Raw genomic sequence first — 17,326 nt, 5'->3', positions numbered from 1 at the left:
CATTTGTAGCCATTTTTAAAAGAATCTGTCTTCAGTGATGGTAAATCAGGTAATTTGTAAGAACCACCCCTGCATTTTCTATTAATCATTTAATTGAAGGATTTATTAAAAATTATGATCTTTGGGAGTGCTATAGGCTATGTTAATTAGATATATAATTATCACTGCTTAAAGAAAACAAAAAACCCTACAGATACTGTCTGTCTGCTTTCATTGTAATGAAATTATTCCTGTAGGAACGTGGGATTAAGTTCAGGATTTAACTAATGTTTGTGCTGTTTTTCTCACTTTTCCTTTTGATGGTGCTGAAAGAGAAAAAGGAAAGCGAGTCACAGGCCACTCAACGCCTACTCCATGGGTCTGATTTGCTGAGACACCAACTTCACCTTCCTAACAAGGTTATTTCTGACAGCATGTGTAGATAAACATTTAGCAACAAGTTAAAAACAGCTTGAAACATTTGTGAGTTGGTTATGCAACATGAGGAAAGCAAAATCAAACTTTTCAGGTCCATACTGCTGTTTAATAATTCTATTGTACAGTATTAAGAAGTTCATCTTTTCATTTTTATTGATATAGCCTGAAAAGGTGTGCAAAACCCACTAGTTTCACATATTTTATAATACTTTAAACTAAGGAGGGTTTTTGTATCCATCTAGGTACATAATGGCAACAATCAGGCACTCTTAGTGCTCTCAAGAATGGAAAAATGAGGCAAAGCAGTCATTCTGCTGGTGGGGGATACCCCACCAAGGAGATGTAATGAACGAACTACAAACACAGGCAGGAGATGGGTGGTTTTATATGCTGTTTGGAACTTTCAACCTGTCTCTTCTCAATTTATATTCCAATAATTGTATTAAAAAGTAATCTGTTCTTATTTCCACATACTAAGGTATCTCGTTCATACAGGAAATAGAAAATGCAGCTTTCACATTTAATGAAATATTAGTTGCTTGCTAGTTAAATACAGAAAGTAACTTGCCCTTGCACAACATAGGCAGCACTTCTGATGGCAATTTTACACAGATATAGTAAGAGCCTATTCTTTCTGTTGCTTTGTATTTTATTCTTAACATAGGAATATAAAACAATGAAATGAGTTGGTGATACAGAAACAATGCAATAGAAACAATGCACCTTAATGCCTACAGAACTGTCTTAAGCTAATCTGAAGAAACATAAAGTTGCTCGTTTACTTGTTCTTTGTGTTGTAGGTGCAGCTCAAAAGAAGACGATGACTACCAGAAGACATGAGCAAAGGTTTCTGTCCTATAAAAGATATGAAAAATACTCTTCATGTAGTTCTGTCTAATCTTTTGATTTCCAGCATTCCAATTTAGAATTAACACTGCTGCTGTATTCTTCTTAGAATATACTTACTGTATTAGTATTTGTTACATAGATGTGCTTGTTTCTGTTCTGGTGGAATTTTTTTTTTAATTGTGATTAAATGTAGGTAAATATTAGCATTTAATGAGTTTTTTTTTTATGATAAAATGGTCAGTACAAAACCTGTCATTTAGGAAAGTCTTAACACTATGTTTGGTTAAAATACATTTTTTTTAACTAGTAAATATATAAGCAGACTGTACTTTTTTCTTGAATTTCAGCAGGTTCCTTATTTATTTTAATTCTGTCAAACTTTATTGTTAAACGAGACTGGCTGATAGGGAATTGTTCAAAAAGAAGTGGATTTCAGTCCTCTGCCCTGTTTCAGCTTCAGCTTTTTCTGCTGGCAACAACAGAGAGTCTTTAATTCTGACTTCAAAAGCCTCTAGAATAGAAGACTTCTTGACCAAGGAACCTCTTCAGTGACAGGCAATACCTGCTCCTTGTAGCCTGTGGTTTCTGAGGCTAGCAGAGAAGTTGCTAGTGTCACTGCAGTTAGCTGAATTCCAATGCTTGCAGTTTGCACAGCTGTTCTACTTGTTCCAACAGGTTTTTCTTGCTGAACTATTTTTCAGCTAATCTAGAAGGAGGATAATTTATCTGTTCCTCCTATATATAAAAATATAATTTGTATCTTCACTTGGTCCTGCCTATAGAAAGCTTGGTTAAATCTACTGTGCTAATTTCTGTTCCCTTCACTCTAACGGTGACAAGCTTCACATGTTAAACATTTTTGGTTTGCCCAGCATCCAGAAAAACCAAGCTACGTGCCCCTTGCACTTTTTAACCCAGATTCCTAAGGACAGAAATGAAATGCCCTGCCTTTTTTAGTGCTGAGTCAGAGATATAGGCAGTTAGAATCTCTTTTTCTATATATTACCACAGTCTATGCTACTTTTAATTAAAAAATTATGTTTAAGAGCAATTGGTAATAGAATATAATAATTCTTTTAAAACCTTTTTAACAATACTTTATCTCCATACATAGGGTAAGTGGCATTATACCTCTGAAGAACCTTTATATATACTGATCCATAAACAGAAGGCAAACCAGTTTCTGAGACTACTGGAGATAGAGCAATCTTCTACTGTATGTGTCAAATTGTAACTCAGAGTAGAAAATGTTGCGAAGTGGCACTTGCTTGAAGTTAATAAAGGAAGCTTGAAACGTATTTGTATCTTGTTTTCTGTTGTGCTCGCAAATGTGATATTCCAAAACTTCTAAATATTTGAAAAATTTTGAAATTACTAAAAATGAAGCATAGTTCTTTGAATGGAGTTGTCTGCTTAGGTATCAGAGGTGTTAAAGATCTTGGAGATGCATTGATACAGCTATTAATTTACAGAAGAACAGAATGTACTCTTTGATAGAGATTACTAATAATCTCCTTTGTTGATGACATAGCTGGCCTCTATGAAGAAGGCTGTCACATGGTCCTAAATTCATCTATTAAGGAAGATGAGAAACTTCTTCCATAGCCTCTATGTGCAAGTCTGAAAAATCTGAAATGAAGGATACAAGAATACCTTTTCAGGCAATCCACAGAACACCTACTTGGAGTGTTCCAGTGATCTCTTTCTTGAAAACATTCCACTTGTATGAAAGTGTCTTCCTGTATAACTATATGTATAGGAACAACACAGAATATGAGATATGTTCCATGTATAAGCCCACATATATGTGCGTGTTAAATGGAGCAGTTTTCATTTGTTAACAGTTGTCCACCTCCTGCTTGTTTGAAGTCCTGCCAGAGACAAAGAATTTTTGTGGATTTCACTTTGATTTCCCTATGCTTGCTTGCTTGCTTTCTTCCTTCCCCCTTTTGCCCCCCCACCTTTTTTTTCTGAGAGAGAGTAGCCTGTATGGGTTATGGAATGAAAGAATTACACTATTACTGTGAGGCAAACTATGTAAATGCTGAAGGTATACCTATACACAACCCTGATGAGAAAGAAATGAGGCTAGGCAAATGGGAGGGGCAGCTTGAAGAAATGGGACTGAGTGTATTTTCAGAGTTAAACATCTCTTTCCCATGGGAGTGTTGGTTGAAAACAAGCTGCAGCATTTTTGAGGGTGCAGCTTTTGAGACACAGATTTAAACATTGCCTCTAACCTTTTCTGCATGAGTGTCTGGTTGTCCCTTGATTTTAGGGATGGTGTTTTAGTATGTGCCCTAAAATAGTAAGAGTATGCGGAACGGATACTAATTTCAAATAAGCGATGCCTTAAAAAAAAAAAATTCTCAGAAAACATTAAGTGCCTAGAAGATCTGTTACATAACTCCCACGTACTTTGTATCATGCAAAACTGAACTCTTCAAATGCATCTCTCTTCATTAGTCAATACTGTGTCTTCCCACTCAAGCTGTTTTCTGTGTAGGTGAATTCAAGTCACAGGTTTCTCCTAGACTTTCACATCTTAGTTTTATGCATCCACATATTTAAATAAATAAAGCTTAGTTTAAACTTATGACTAATGATTACTTTCTCTAAATTGCAGAACTTGGTCCCTCCTTGCATAATACACATCTGGAGTTCTTCATTGCCTTAACTATTTCTTCACAAACATTGATTTTGATTGTGGCCTAGATTTTTCTATGAAGTAGGTGTGAGCTAACTGTTCATAAAAGAGTGAAACCACATCAAGACAATTCTGCAACCACTTTTTTTGTCAACTTAAAATGAATACTCTAAAGCTACCTAGGGACAGGTAGAAGTAAATTCTTGGAATACAGCAAAAAATGATTGGTACGCATCAAGATAGTTAACTTCTCTGTACTACGTATCCTTGACCATACTTGTTTGCTTCTGTGCAGTATGTAATATATATATATATATATATATATATAAAATATAAAGTATGTAATATACATGATATAATCTACTTCCAGTAGAACAAGCAGTCTTTTCATTTTTCCTCTTGCATTTTTTTTTTTAATTTAGAGTTCTCATCAACTGTGATCACAGGCAAAACAGGTCTTTGTAGCAACACAACATGAATGCAATTTCCTAAAACTATCAAAATTCTCCTAAGTTTTTTTCAGGCCTCTGAAAGAGTACATATAAAGGTATTTGTTTATTCAAGGTAGTTTCCAATCCTTTTGCCATAGCAGGATATATTAAAAGCCCTTAGTATCTAGACTTTGTAAGTCAAGAGAAAATTGACACTCCAGAAATGCAGTTAAGAGTGCAGGTAGTTATTGATAATAATCATGGTTACGTTGGAACTGTTGACGGTTCACTCATCAGTGCTGCTTTTCAAGTGAGAAGGCAACAACTGTGAGGTGTTCTGTAAATTAGGATTTTATTTTATATTCCTCACTTCTGCCACTGAGATTCTTAGCATTTTACTTGTACAAGATACAGATATCCTGTAGTGTCTGAATACAGACATATATCAACTTCTGTTTTAGGAACAATTTGAGAATGGCTGAAATGCTGTAGTCCCACGAAGATGAATTTGGCTGTCTTTTTTTTTTCAGTACATCTTTTAGTCTGATTTTAACTATTCTACCACAGAAAGGTCTCTGGGGCTCACTATCAAAGGATTCAATTTCAGATCTTGGAGATGCATAAAACAAATCTAAATCTCAGCTTCAAATTGCATTTTGCAGCTGTGACTTTCTATCAAAGTGTTTGGTTTTATGGTACTGTTCAGTTATCACAGATAACACTGAAGCTTGGTATGCTAGGTAGAATTACTCGCCAGGGAGTGAATTGAAAGAGAGATTTGTTACTTCCATGCAGGTTGTAACATTTGCCCAATAGGCTCGGAGGCCAAGACCAAATACTTTTAGATTCATTTCAAAGAGCAGGTGGTTAGGGAGTCCTACAAAGAGGACCAGCAGCCCTCATCCTGTCCTGAGTACTGCACAGAATTTTGTTCAAAGTCTTACAGCAAGCAAAACATAGAGGCTGTGTTCCTGGCAGGAACAACAAGATCCAAAAATGCCACTACAACTATATTCAACTTCAAAAAGGAAAAACTGCATAGAATGAGGAAGTTTGTTAAAAGAAGCTAGAAGGGGGCAACAAAATATAAACCCCCCTAGAGCCCTTGTGAGGAATGCTAAGGTACACCCTATTGAAAGAATAGGGCTGATGATTGTTACTGCCATTAAGAATGAGCGAAGCAAGCCAGCTTTAAAATGAAATGTGGAGAGGATAAAGGAGGCTATTGGGCACAAGGAGGCATCTTTCAGTAAGCTGCAGTCATGTCAAAATGCAATTAAATGCTCCTTTGGCTCTTCTATCCTGCCATCAGCTGCATATGCAAGGTGCCTGCCTTTTTTGGAGGGCCAGTTCCTCAAAAGGCTGTTAGACTCTTCATGTTAAGAGCAAGGGAAGCGTATGAGAACCTGAAGTTTGTGTTACCTCCACACAAGCCACCTTACTGCATTCAGCATAGGCAAACCTCCCTTATTCTTCAGAAAAGAAAGGACTCTGATTTCCAGTGGCATGTCAAAAAAAAATCCTTATCCTTTATTGTTATAGGAAATGGATCTTTCCATAGACGATTAGTTAAACTATCTTTTTGGCATGTTCTACAACTATTTGAAAGCCTGTTTAGACCAGCAGCTGTAATAAACCTCAAGGAATATCCTGTCTTTTTGGACAGATAAGTTTATCATAGAATATGATACCTCAACATGCAGAGGAACAAATTCTTAAGACAAGATGAAAGTGAATTTCTATTGGGAAAAACAACTACCACTTTAAGTCACCAGAAGTCTCGGTAGAAGAACCTTCACAGTCTATTTTAGACATGCTGCATATCCACTCTCCTAGCAGTTCCATTCCTTCTCGTAACAGGCATCTGCTACTTGCAAAACTCCCTGGCTACGTTGTCCTCAGTTAGTACAAGCTGGAAATACAGGCACTTTAGTCCCCACATCCCGACTGGAGCAGAACGTCTAAAAATGCCTTGCTGCATTTTCTTCTTCAGACAACAATGGGAAGAAAATGCTGTTGCAGAGGAAAGGCACTCTCTCTTCCAAGCTGTTGAAAATGATGTGATGTAATGGGACCAGCAATTCATATTGGAACAGGTTGCTCAAAGAGGCTGTGAAATTTCAGTCCTTGGAGATTCGGAGAAAATTGAACAAGATACAATTCCAAGCAACCTAATTTACCTTTGCAGTTGGCTCTGCTTTGAATATGGGGCAAGACCTGATGACCAAGAGCAGTCCTTTCCAATCCATACTCCCTACGATTTCGGGTTTTGCTGTCATTGGTAAAGGTTCGTTTATTAGCAGCATGATTTTTTCCATTAAGTAAGTTCCTTGCAACAAGTAAGGTTTTGGTTTTAAAATAATAAAAACGTTTGAGCTTCATCCTTTCATAAGTAAGAAGTCCTGTATCTCACTTATCTTAATTCTCACCCAATACACAGAACTTCGATTAGAATAAATAGGAGAATATTCTTCATTCCATTTGTTGATTTCAAACTGAACTCTTGCAACTAGTAAGAGCAGTCATGAACATACTACGAGCAGCAACAGCAGAACTAATATTTAGGAATTCTGACAAAGTTAAGTTTTCTCTCCAAATAATAGCTCAAACATTTACAAGTGCCAATCTGTGAATTCATCTGTAGTCTTTCTGCTCTTAAATGCTCTCAAATGAGGAAGCTAAACTTCACGTGCTACGTTTAGAAGGAGCTCTACTTTTATCTGAATAGGCTTAGAGTTCAGATAGTCTACAAATCTGTCTATCTATCTCCTATGTTAAAAATAAAGCTTGTCCCAAAACACATTTTCCAGATGAATTACACTCTGATTAGAAGAGCCCTGTATTTGGATTACAATCTTTCTGCTAGAGGGAACAAAGTTCCACTCAATTAAAGCCAAGCTGACCTTTATACCATGTCTCACTTGTGTAGCTAATAGACATCCATATAAGTAGCACATGGAATTCCATGCACATTTTCCCAAAATTTATGCTGTTCTTGATATCCAGACATGCTTAATCTAGTAAAGCCACCAACCCATTCGGTCTCTTAATGAAGATTTCTTATCATATCTGAATGAGAGGACTGCCTACAACACTTTTCCTTTGAATGGCCTAGTACTCTAAGGAAATGGCAGCTTAGTCCCTCTTACTTACTGGGAGTTTCTAAGTTAACTCTGAAACACTCTTAAGTCCTACCCATTTTCTTCTAGGAGGCCTCAAATAAATTAAATAAATCTTTGTTTCCAAAGAACTGGTGGAGTAAATTTAGGTGTAGAGTTCCTTGCCTTTCTTAAAAAATATTCAGGAACCCTGACAGGCTAAGAAGCAGGTGGTTTCACGAACTGAAATGGTCAGCTAGCTCATTAACACTAACATATCAAGTCAATTTTTATTTGCAAGTAAATAATCCATTTCTGTTCATAATGGTTAAAAAAAATATCCACGACTACATTAGAATCCCAAATAAGGCCTAGATCAACCTGCTTTTTCTTAAGGTTTTTCTTCTTTAAAAAATATCTACAAATTCCGTTACCAGGTGTTAAATATACAATAATTACATACATGCAATTAAGAGCAATTTAAAACAGCTCACTGAAGACCTGCATACCTCAACCAAGAGCTAAATTTTAACATGACAAAAACTAGCAAGATTCATGTGTTTGGGAAGCTCTTGTACACAAACATAGAGAACTGAATACTGGCTTAAGAGATACTTAATGGAAACAACACTCTTATAGACAAAAAGATGAAATCAAGTATGTAATTTACTTATAAAAATTTAAGGAGCTTTTCTTGGAAGAGTCATCACAGTCCTCCAAAATCCACAAATCAACAGGTAGATGTTCTAGATTCCGAGAGGGGTAAAACGTCTTTACGTACGCATTTGATTTACTAGGCTATCATTATTTGGTCTTGGCCAAGAGTCAGAGCTATCAGTAAGTTATACTACAGATGATTCTATTTATACCAATGAAAATACAGCTTATTCTACTGGAGTCTGAAAAGCATTCAGCCCACACCAAGTTTTAGGAAGTTGGAATGTGATTCAGAGACTGCATCATCTGTTCATTCCACTAGTTTTACGTAATGTTTGATATAAGTGTGTTAACTAATACAATTCCAATTAACAAGCAGTCTATATGCTACATTTTATTATTGCTTTACAAACATTTCAAAAAAACTGTAATTGTAGTAAGGATAAGCACTTTGCAGGCAGTTATGTGCTAGCTCATTTTATAGAGATCTTACAAAATGTCTCAGGGACGCTGGCACATAAAGTGCATGAAACTTGATTTTTTTTTTTTAAATAACAGTCATATTCAATTCCCATGAGCTATTTACCACTACTTCTAAACACTAAAAAACACTTAGTGACCTAACTATAAACCATCGTGAACCAGCAGTTCTGAACAAATCTCACCCATAACAAATAGGAATTAAAGAAAATAACGTTTTTCACTATTAGTACGTTTCTTCTTTGGCACGGCAAGAGAGAAATTTTAGCTTTTTTGACAATACAAAGGCTTACTCGTCACTGAGCTCTTTCTGAAGAGTTTGTTTTGGTTCTAGATTGTTAATGTACAATGCTGTCTTTTTCAGAGAAAGGGTAGGTGGCAGTTGTACTTGGTGGCAGTAACTCTGTTGGTATGGTAAAGGTGTGTTGGTTCTGCAACAGAGCAAGAAGAAAATCTCCCCAAGAGCATATGGTATAAGTTAAAAATTGTGGGTGTCTTAGAGCTCTTTGGAGAATTGCTCCAACTTCTCTCCTCGCAGATGAACTCCCTGTGGTAGGTATTCCAGTACACCACCTGCCTCCCTGACAGCATCAGCAAACACTTTTTGAACAGTTCAGCTCACGTGTACAGCAGCAGGAATGGTTATACTTCCTTCTTCTTTTGACTAAAAGCTGTCTGAGGACAGGGAGAATCAGATAGAGCTGAGCGTTTTGACTGATGTGCGGACTCTGAAGGAACAGGTCAATGGCTGACTGCCATCAGGGCAGACACTGTCTGGTCTTGGTCTTCTTACTGAATGAAGTCAGATGCTGCTTTCTTTCCATTTCCAGTAGATGAGAGAACAGTTTTACATCAGAGCCATCTGGGGACAGATCAAAGCCTAACTTGCGGTTATCCTATTTTGAAACAGCTACCTTTTGTAAAGACTACTGAATGAGGGGGGGAGAGAAAATCAGAGTATGGAAACATTTTCATGTCTGGAGATTGGTTTCTCAGTTCTTTTCTACAGCCTCTGGGTTTTTTTTAAGTTCAAATCCATGTTTTTGAAATATTTAGGATATTAACTATTATTAAATAATTAATGTTAATTAATAATAACATTGGTTTGCCATCCCCCAAATTATTAATAATCATTGCTTATCTTTTCATTCTCAGATGCATTACTTCCTTAATTTAAAAGGCTGTCCTCTGTGTTAGCATTTTGTAACCCCAAACTGTATTGGAATCTGAGAGGGTATCTTCACTACTACATTCAGTAGCAGAATCAAAATTAGAAAAAATAGCTTCAGCTCTATTACTGAAAAAAATCCCTGTCTCCTTTTGTCCGGCAGATTACTAATGGTGTCTGCTGAACGTCAGTGTAAGGTGCTGTTTAATATTTGTTCACATGACTGCCCACAGCATGATTAACAGCAAAGACGCTTAAGAATTATTGTGTGTGTTGGAAGGAGTTTCCACTGGAGGGATACTAGTGTGTCTACTGAAGAAAGAAAGAAAAAAAAAAAAAAAGAAGTAGTAAACTAGAGATTCCATTTAGAGGAATAAAATGTATTAAAGGTGAAATAGTGGCCATGCAGAATTAAATAAGGATCTTGATTATATTATGTAAGCTGAGGGGGCAGCTGTTAGCATTTCATGTCATAAGGAAGAAAGAGACACTCCATTTATTTTGAATTTGCTGCTATTTTGATTTAATCAAATAGCAGCTGTGAACTACCTGCTCAGACTGGTTTTCAATGCCTACATGAAAGTAAAAGTCAACTCTGCTTCTCTCATATAAAAAAAAATAGCAATCTTGCTTTTATATTTAAATATATCCAAAGCTAAATGTCCTGTTCCATTACCTTTCTTCTATTTCTCTTCAGTTTCTCTATTTCTCTTTACATGTTCAAGTTGTGACTCATCCATTCTATTGTAATAAAAACGTAATGTGAATTTTATTTAAAAAAAAAAAAATTCTTATCCTGTGTTCTTTATCTTCTACGTGAAAAGGGGGTGTTCCCAAAAAGAATGTTTGTTCTCTTAGTCTACATGAACCATGTTCAGCTCCAAAAGACTGAACCAACCCTGTGTGACAGACTTCCAAGTTATTTCAAGACTCCTCCAGAAGACGCACATCCAGTTTAGCTTGTTATGTTCCCATGGCCACAAAAAAGTGGGGGAAGGGATCTTTGTTGTACTGCTCCTAGTGGAATCACAACACAGTACATGTTTTTGCTTTTCTAATAGACCATAAAACAAAGCAAACACTAGCATACATTTGGATATCAAAACACAGGTAACAAGCTACTGCAACTGTGTATTGCATTCTGGGCTTCCCTGCTTCTTTGCAGTTGACACCCCATAAAAAGAAATTTACCATAGCAAAGCACAGCCTTGTTCAAAGTATGTACTGCAAAGTTTTGAACTAAAAACCATCAAGTGCCATAATGCAGCAAGACACTGGGCAAAAATAACAAAACCCAAGGCAGTCTGATTTTATTTTTAGAAAGTGTATTCTAGCCCAATCTCCTTTGTCCCAATAACCAGGAGAAGCCCATTACAACCCGTGATGAATACCCGTGGCAGCATCTGCTCAGAAGAAGTGAAAGCGATTTGCAAGGTGTTTAGCTACAACAGAAAAGGGAAAAGTAAATGAATTCTGAAAGGCACAAGGAAAACCATGCTTTGTTTTAAACTGTTTTTGCACCAAATGCAGATGAAAGGAGTTAAGAAAAGTTTAAGTTGTTTCTTGGCCTACCATCCATCATAGAAATAACATATTATCTACCTTTACTGAGTGCTGCTTAAGCCACCAGACTTCCATAATGTTCCTCTGGGTAGGGAAACAGGTGGACAAGAAGCATTCATTGTGGTTCTCCTAGTTCCCAGTCTCCTTCCACTAAAGACAGTCCTGCATATTTTAACTGTTTTCCTAATTTTCTATAGAGGTAGATGGAGTAGCTGCTACAGGAATGCCCTGCAATGGGAGGTGCCATCTCAAGGAGATTTTTCCTCACTCTCTTGAAAAGTATAGCTCACAAAACACTTGTAAAAGCTTTTGAAAAGCCCTTCTAAAACCTATTATTTGCGTTCTGTCTGCCAGCTACAGATCAGAGTAGCGCAACTCAGGACAATTTCCTACTCTCCCCTATTAGACTCACCTGGCTGTAAGCTTTCCAACAAGCACAGAAGATGAACAGATTTTCAGACATTATTAAATATGAAGAAAGTGAAGGCCTTAAGGAAAGGGAATTGCTTCATAAAGGTGTTCTTTGCACATATTTGGGGTTCTTACCCATATAGCAGAACTTGTTCGCCCTTGATGGACAGATTAATGGAACTAAAATTCAAACTAACATACCTGAGGTTTTGCTAAAATAAGGTAATTGCGATTAAAACATTTCTGAGGTAACCATTTTAGAGCAATTACGTGAGTTCTTGGGGTATCTAATTTCAGCATCACAGGAGAATAATCTAATCATCGGTAGAAGCAACAGAAGAAAATTCAGTAGTAGTAGCTTGAGTGCTTTATTGAAATTCATCCTGTGGATTCTGAATAATTCACTGATTTTGAGACTTGATTTTGAGACCTGGTGTTAGCCACCTATTTTATAACAAGTCATTCTCTTCCGATATCCAACTCACTCATGAAAATACTGACCAAAGCAACAGCAACATAAACTCCTCTCAGATCCCAAACCGTGCCCTCTCGCTTTGATAACCTCTGCTACTGCTTAGCAGAGTTTTTCAGCTAAATATACAACTTTACAATTGTGATTTAATCTAGCTCACATTTCCTGGATTAGTTTATGGCAGCTGCATAGCAGGGCAGCACAAAAACCTTACTAAATTTTAAATTACATTTACCACAGTTCACTTACTTACATACCAAGCCAGTCACACTAATGAAAGAAATTAGATCTGTTCGATATTGTTTGTCCTTTACAAATACAAATTGTTTTGTTCTGTTTTATTATTACAGAATACGGAGGGAATTTCCAAGAAACTCTCTGCACTAACTTGATGTACCTAATGTACTTTCTGCTACATCTCCTTGTACAATAGCAGGCTCTGATACAAAACCTTGAACATGTAAGATTCTGTCCTTGCCTCACATCAGAAAGGAAAAATTGCACATATTTAGAGGATCAGGGCTAATAGAGCAGTACGAACAGAGCTTAGTTTCTGCCCTTTAGTTGCTCAAATATTCATTTGCTTAAAAAGTTTAAAAGTGTTCCTCGCATAGAACAATATTCAGCAACCCTGTGGGACAGCAAAAATATTCCTTTCATCAATGCAAGTTGTAACAATTTACTTTAAAAAAAAATTTACATGTTGTTACAAACAGCATGTAATTTCTGTAAGTGGTTTGATTACTAACTCCTAAAGTATGCAAATCCTTTTCAGCTTTAATTAATCTTCAAATCAATAAGTAAAAAACCTGAGAATTTTACATCTGTAAGATTAAATATATTACTTCTATCTACTACATCAGGTAAAAAAATATATAGAAGGGACAATGGCTGAAAAATATAAAATAATACATGTCATAAAAGCTTAATTTAGGATGAACATATAATATCATGAGGGATACAAACAGCATCAGTTTATTTACATGTACATTTAGGGAAAACACTGTACTTGCATTAGTCGAGTGTTCAGTCTGCATAGACATTTCCTGTACATTAGAACACATAGTGCACAAGTAAAGAAATGTTAGTTGTAATCTAAGGTACAGAAGAGGCTGCATGCAAACAGGCACAATGGAACTTCTGACACTCTAAGGTCTCAACTACACTGGAAAAGAAAGACCAGTACTTAAAAAAATAACAACTAATCAAAAACCTCCTTTTCCTCTTTATATATCTGCACTACTCCTTTAATAAGGAAAAACGAGGGCAGATAGAGAAGAGAGAATCTATGGAAGAAATTATGCTAATAATGGAGTTAATTGATTGTATACTTAGATATCTTAACAGTTTTGTTTAAATATCAGTGATATATTCTTCAGAATGAGCACAAGGAATATGAAATAAAACAGAATACCTAATTTATTTGGCCAACAAACCACTCTTGCACCAGTCTTATTTCTGGATGACTCAAATCTGACAGTAGTTCCACCAGAAGTCTGTAAGAATCCTGTAAAAGAACAAATCAATCTCAGGATTAAATGCACGTGAAAACACTTTTCAGGGATCATCACTTACTCTTCCTGGATCTTTTAGTTTGGAAGTTCTTTTACCTGTTACAATCTCTGTTAGTTTCAGTGAGCTGAACTTGACTTTCTATAAAATACTTAAAAAGTTGTGTCCACACTAGAGTAAGATGAGGGTTTTAGGTAGGGAAAAATGTCTTCTATTAAGTAACTACCATAGCTGGAAAAAAAGAGAACATAAGAAAGACCTACTTGCCAGAAAGGTTTTCTACTGTTTCTATTATACTAACCGCTACAACCAAGGATACTGCCTCTTTCTACAAGCTTGCTTGTTTATATTCTTAGCACATTACGTCTCTAGCATAACATAGGCTTATGTAAATTTAGTACTCATGAAAAGTACTAGTTTGTGAGGTTTGTAAGGCCCATAACAGAAAAACCCCATTTGGACAGCTCCGTTCAGAAAAAAACCTACTTGTGTATTGGCGACAAGGCTAATATTGCTTCACAGATCACAGAAGAGTTGGGGTTGGAAGGGACCTCTGGAGATCATCTGGTCCAATCCCTCTGCTCGAGCATGCACAGCTAGAGTAGGTTGCACAGAACCATGTACAGTTGGACTTTGAGTATCTCCAAGGTGGGAGACTCCATAGCCTCTCTGGGGAACCTGCTCCAGTGTTCAACCACCTTCACCGTAAAGGAGCTTTTTCATATGTTCAAGTTCAAGAACATCTTGTGTTTCAGTGTGTGTCCATTGCCTTTCGTCCTGTCACTGAGCACCACTGTGAAGAGTCTGGCCTGGACCGGCTTTGGCCACAGCCCAACTCTTGTTGCCATACCTGCTCCATTTGTTAACGCACCTCAGTCAGGTCAGCAGTGCACTGAGCACCCCTGGGACAGCAGAAGGACTCCTGTAGAGATGCGCGCCAGCTGACAGAGCTGCCACTCCTCAGCAGCAGTGGCGTTGGTCTCAGGCTACAAACATAGCTTGGCGCTCCCTCAAATGCTACTTCTCACCGCTACCTGCAGCGCACCACTAACTTGCTCACTCACTGTGCTACCAGCTCTCAGCCTGACCTTTGGATGGCAATGAGAGGCAGAAAGTCTGACTGTTTTCTGTGCGAGAGAAGAAAGTTCGATCCTGAGAACAGCTATTACCCTGACAGGATACTACTGAATTTTCAGTCATACTGATCTATATTCTAACTGCAAAGCTACGAACAGTGTGACCATAGCAATCTTAGACTTTTTTTTCCAGCCCTCTGAAAACTCCAAACTAATTGCCTTGCAAAGTTTTGCATGCTTTGTTGCCAGTTATAACTGTTCTATCTGTGCAGTGGAAACTCCCCAGTGAGAAGCTGCTGAATTGCTATCACATGACTGTTTCATTGCAACAAATTAATGAAGGAATATATGAAGGAATATAATGTTAAAAGCTATATATGAACTACTGGCAACTGTGCACATCCTGATTATTTTGAATGGAGAATTGATTAATATTTTTCCAAAATTATGTTTGTATGTCTTGCCACTGCAATTCTCTGTGATGTATTTGACTGCTTACTCATAATTCTATACTAACAAAAATACAGACTATTAAGCACGTGTATAACCGTGCCAAGTGTGACCTGAATTCTGCTGTATTTTGCATCTTCTGCGTTAGGAACACATACATACCCAAATGTAACACTCCAAAGGGAATGCACTGTGAAAGTAACATTTCATGCCATTTCTACAATCCGATTATTTATAATAAATGCCATTAAAAAATTACTGTATTTCAGAAGACATTCTCTGAAATGTTTCCTTGTTAATTTGTTACATGGAGTATACGGAAACAGTCTGAAGAGATTCAGCAGACATGTTTTGTAGTTTTTAATACCAGACACCTTTAAAAAGGGTTAAAACGCCAATGCTGCTAGGCAGAAACAATTTTTTTGCAAATAACAAAAGTTAAAGTGAGCCATTATCCGGGACAATCTATAGGAACTGTTAGCTCTGATCTGATTTCCCCAAAAGTTCACTAAAAACACCAAAGTAGTACTCTAGAAGCAATGTTGATTTATTCTCGTTATTGATTGCTAGTCACAACAGAAAACATATTTCAGCAGACCTAATTCATTAGAAAATGAGAGTTCATCTTCCATTACTGTAAATGATATACTAGCATTCACTGATTAAGAAAACCCTATTTCTGCTATTTCATCCATTAATCAGTTATTAACATTTGCATCTTTCCTCTGGGCAAACAAATATATCATAAGCACACCAAGCCTATTTGGTGACGTAGCTCACGCACTGCTAGACCTAATAAACGCTGCTGCTAAAAGAGAGCTTTCAAAAGCAGAAAAACTGTTTATCTTTGGCTACATCAACAAGGTCAAAGTTGCATATACCACCACCATAGCACCAGGTACCCATAAAAAAAAACAATCAAAAGTATTTCTCTGACCCAAAGAGCACAGGCATAGCGTACTGGCAGAGCTGCCCTCCAAAGCAACCGCTGGCAGCCCTTAGTCTCCAAAGTACAGCACAAAATCACAATCCCATAAACAGTGTCACACTTGACTTCCAAATTCTCTTTTGAGTGTCCTGGAGATATCTTATCTTGATATCTTGAATATCTTATCAAATGGAGGTGCAAAAAAGCCATTAAAAAAAAAAATCACAGTGACAATAGCCTTGGCTACACTGCCCTGCCATTCTGCTTCTGAACACAACATGAAGTTGTTAAGAAGGCAAGGTAAAATTGCATCTGCAAAAATCCAAAAGGCCACACGCTCATCATGGTATAAGAAAGTTATGATTTTAGCCTATGTGACCCTATTACTGCTGAAATAGGCTCTAAAGGATGGGTGCTTTCACATTCGAGGCGATAAAGAAAAAAGTATGAACCAAAAAAAGGAAACCACAGTGTAGGAGAGGGCAGTTCTAGGTACTAAGCGTTGAAGTTTGTGATGTCTCTAAGGCACATTGTAGTTACTTGGTATCACTCAGAGCAGTTAATATAGCAGATACACAAAGCAAAAAGCTATGACAGACACAGTAAAAAACACCTCAAGTTTTTGCCTAAGCAAAACAAGAACAGAAAAAACACCCCAAACACGAGGTAGGCCATCACGCTCATGCCATATACCGTGTAATCACAGCGCTCCTTCAGCACACCCAAGTTTACCACAGAGCCACGTTTTATCCCACAGCCTGACAGCCACCGCTGCAGCCTGCACCACCTCCAAACACAGGCGGCTGCTGTGGACCAGAGCAACGCCTCGCAGACCCCTCACTCACCCGCTCCCACCGCCTGCAGACGCGGCGCCATTTTGTGCCCGAGCCGCAGCGCCTCGCGCCTCCGCCGCCTCCCCCCCCCCCCCCCCCCTCCACACAGCGCGGCCCAACGGCCGCCCGCGCCGCGCCGCCGCCGGGGCGGAGGGAGGAGGGCGGTGCCGCGGCGGCTCGGCGCCTTCCCGCCGCGCGGCCCCGCCTCGGCCTCTTCCCTCGTTTTCTCTGCCCGGCGCCTCCGTCTCCCGCCGTCTCATCGCCGCCGCGGCCTGGCGCTGCTCTGCCCCGCTCAGCCCCTCGCGGAGCGGAGCTGCCGCGGCCCGCCCGCAGA

At 38.0% G+C, this 17,326-nt stretch overlaps 1 long non-coding RNA gene across 1 annotated transcript; it reads right to left on the bottom strand.

Annotated features, from left to right (window-relative positions):
* Positions 1–7,949: 7,949 nt before the first annotated feature.
* On the bottom strand, positions 7,950–17,076 carry LOC138065991 (uncharacterized). Its single transcript, XR_011139097.1, has 3 exons — positions 17,005–17,076; positions 13,608–13,700; positions 7,950–9,441 (listed from the first exon to the last, which is right to left on the bottom strand). It is a non-coding gene; the product is annotated as an uncharacterized lncRNA (long non-coding RNA).
* Positions 17,077–17,326: the final 250 nt, after the last annotated feature.

Source organism: Struthio camelus, chromosome 2 (genome assembly GCF_040807025.1).
Source record: "Struthio camelus isolate bStrCam1 chromosome 2, bStrCam1.hap1, whole genome shotgun sequence".
Lineage (NCBI taxonomy): Eukaryota > Metazoa > Chordata > Aves > Struthioniformes > Struthionidae > Struthio > Struthio camelus.
This window is presented reverse-complemented; position numbering and strand designations above follow the sequence as displayed.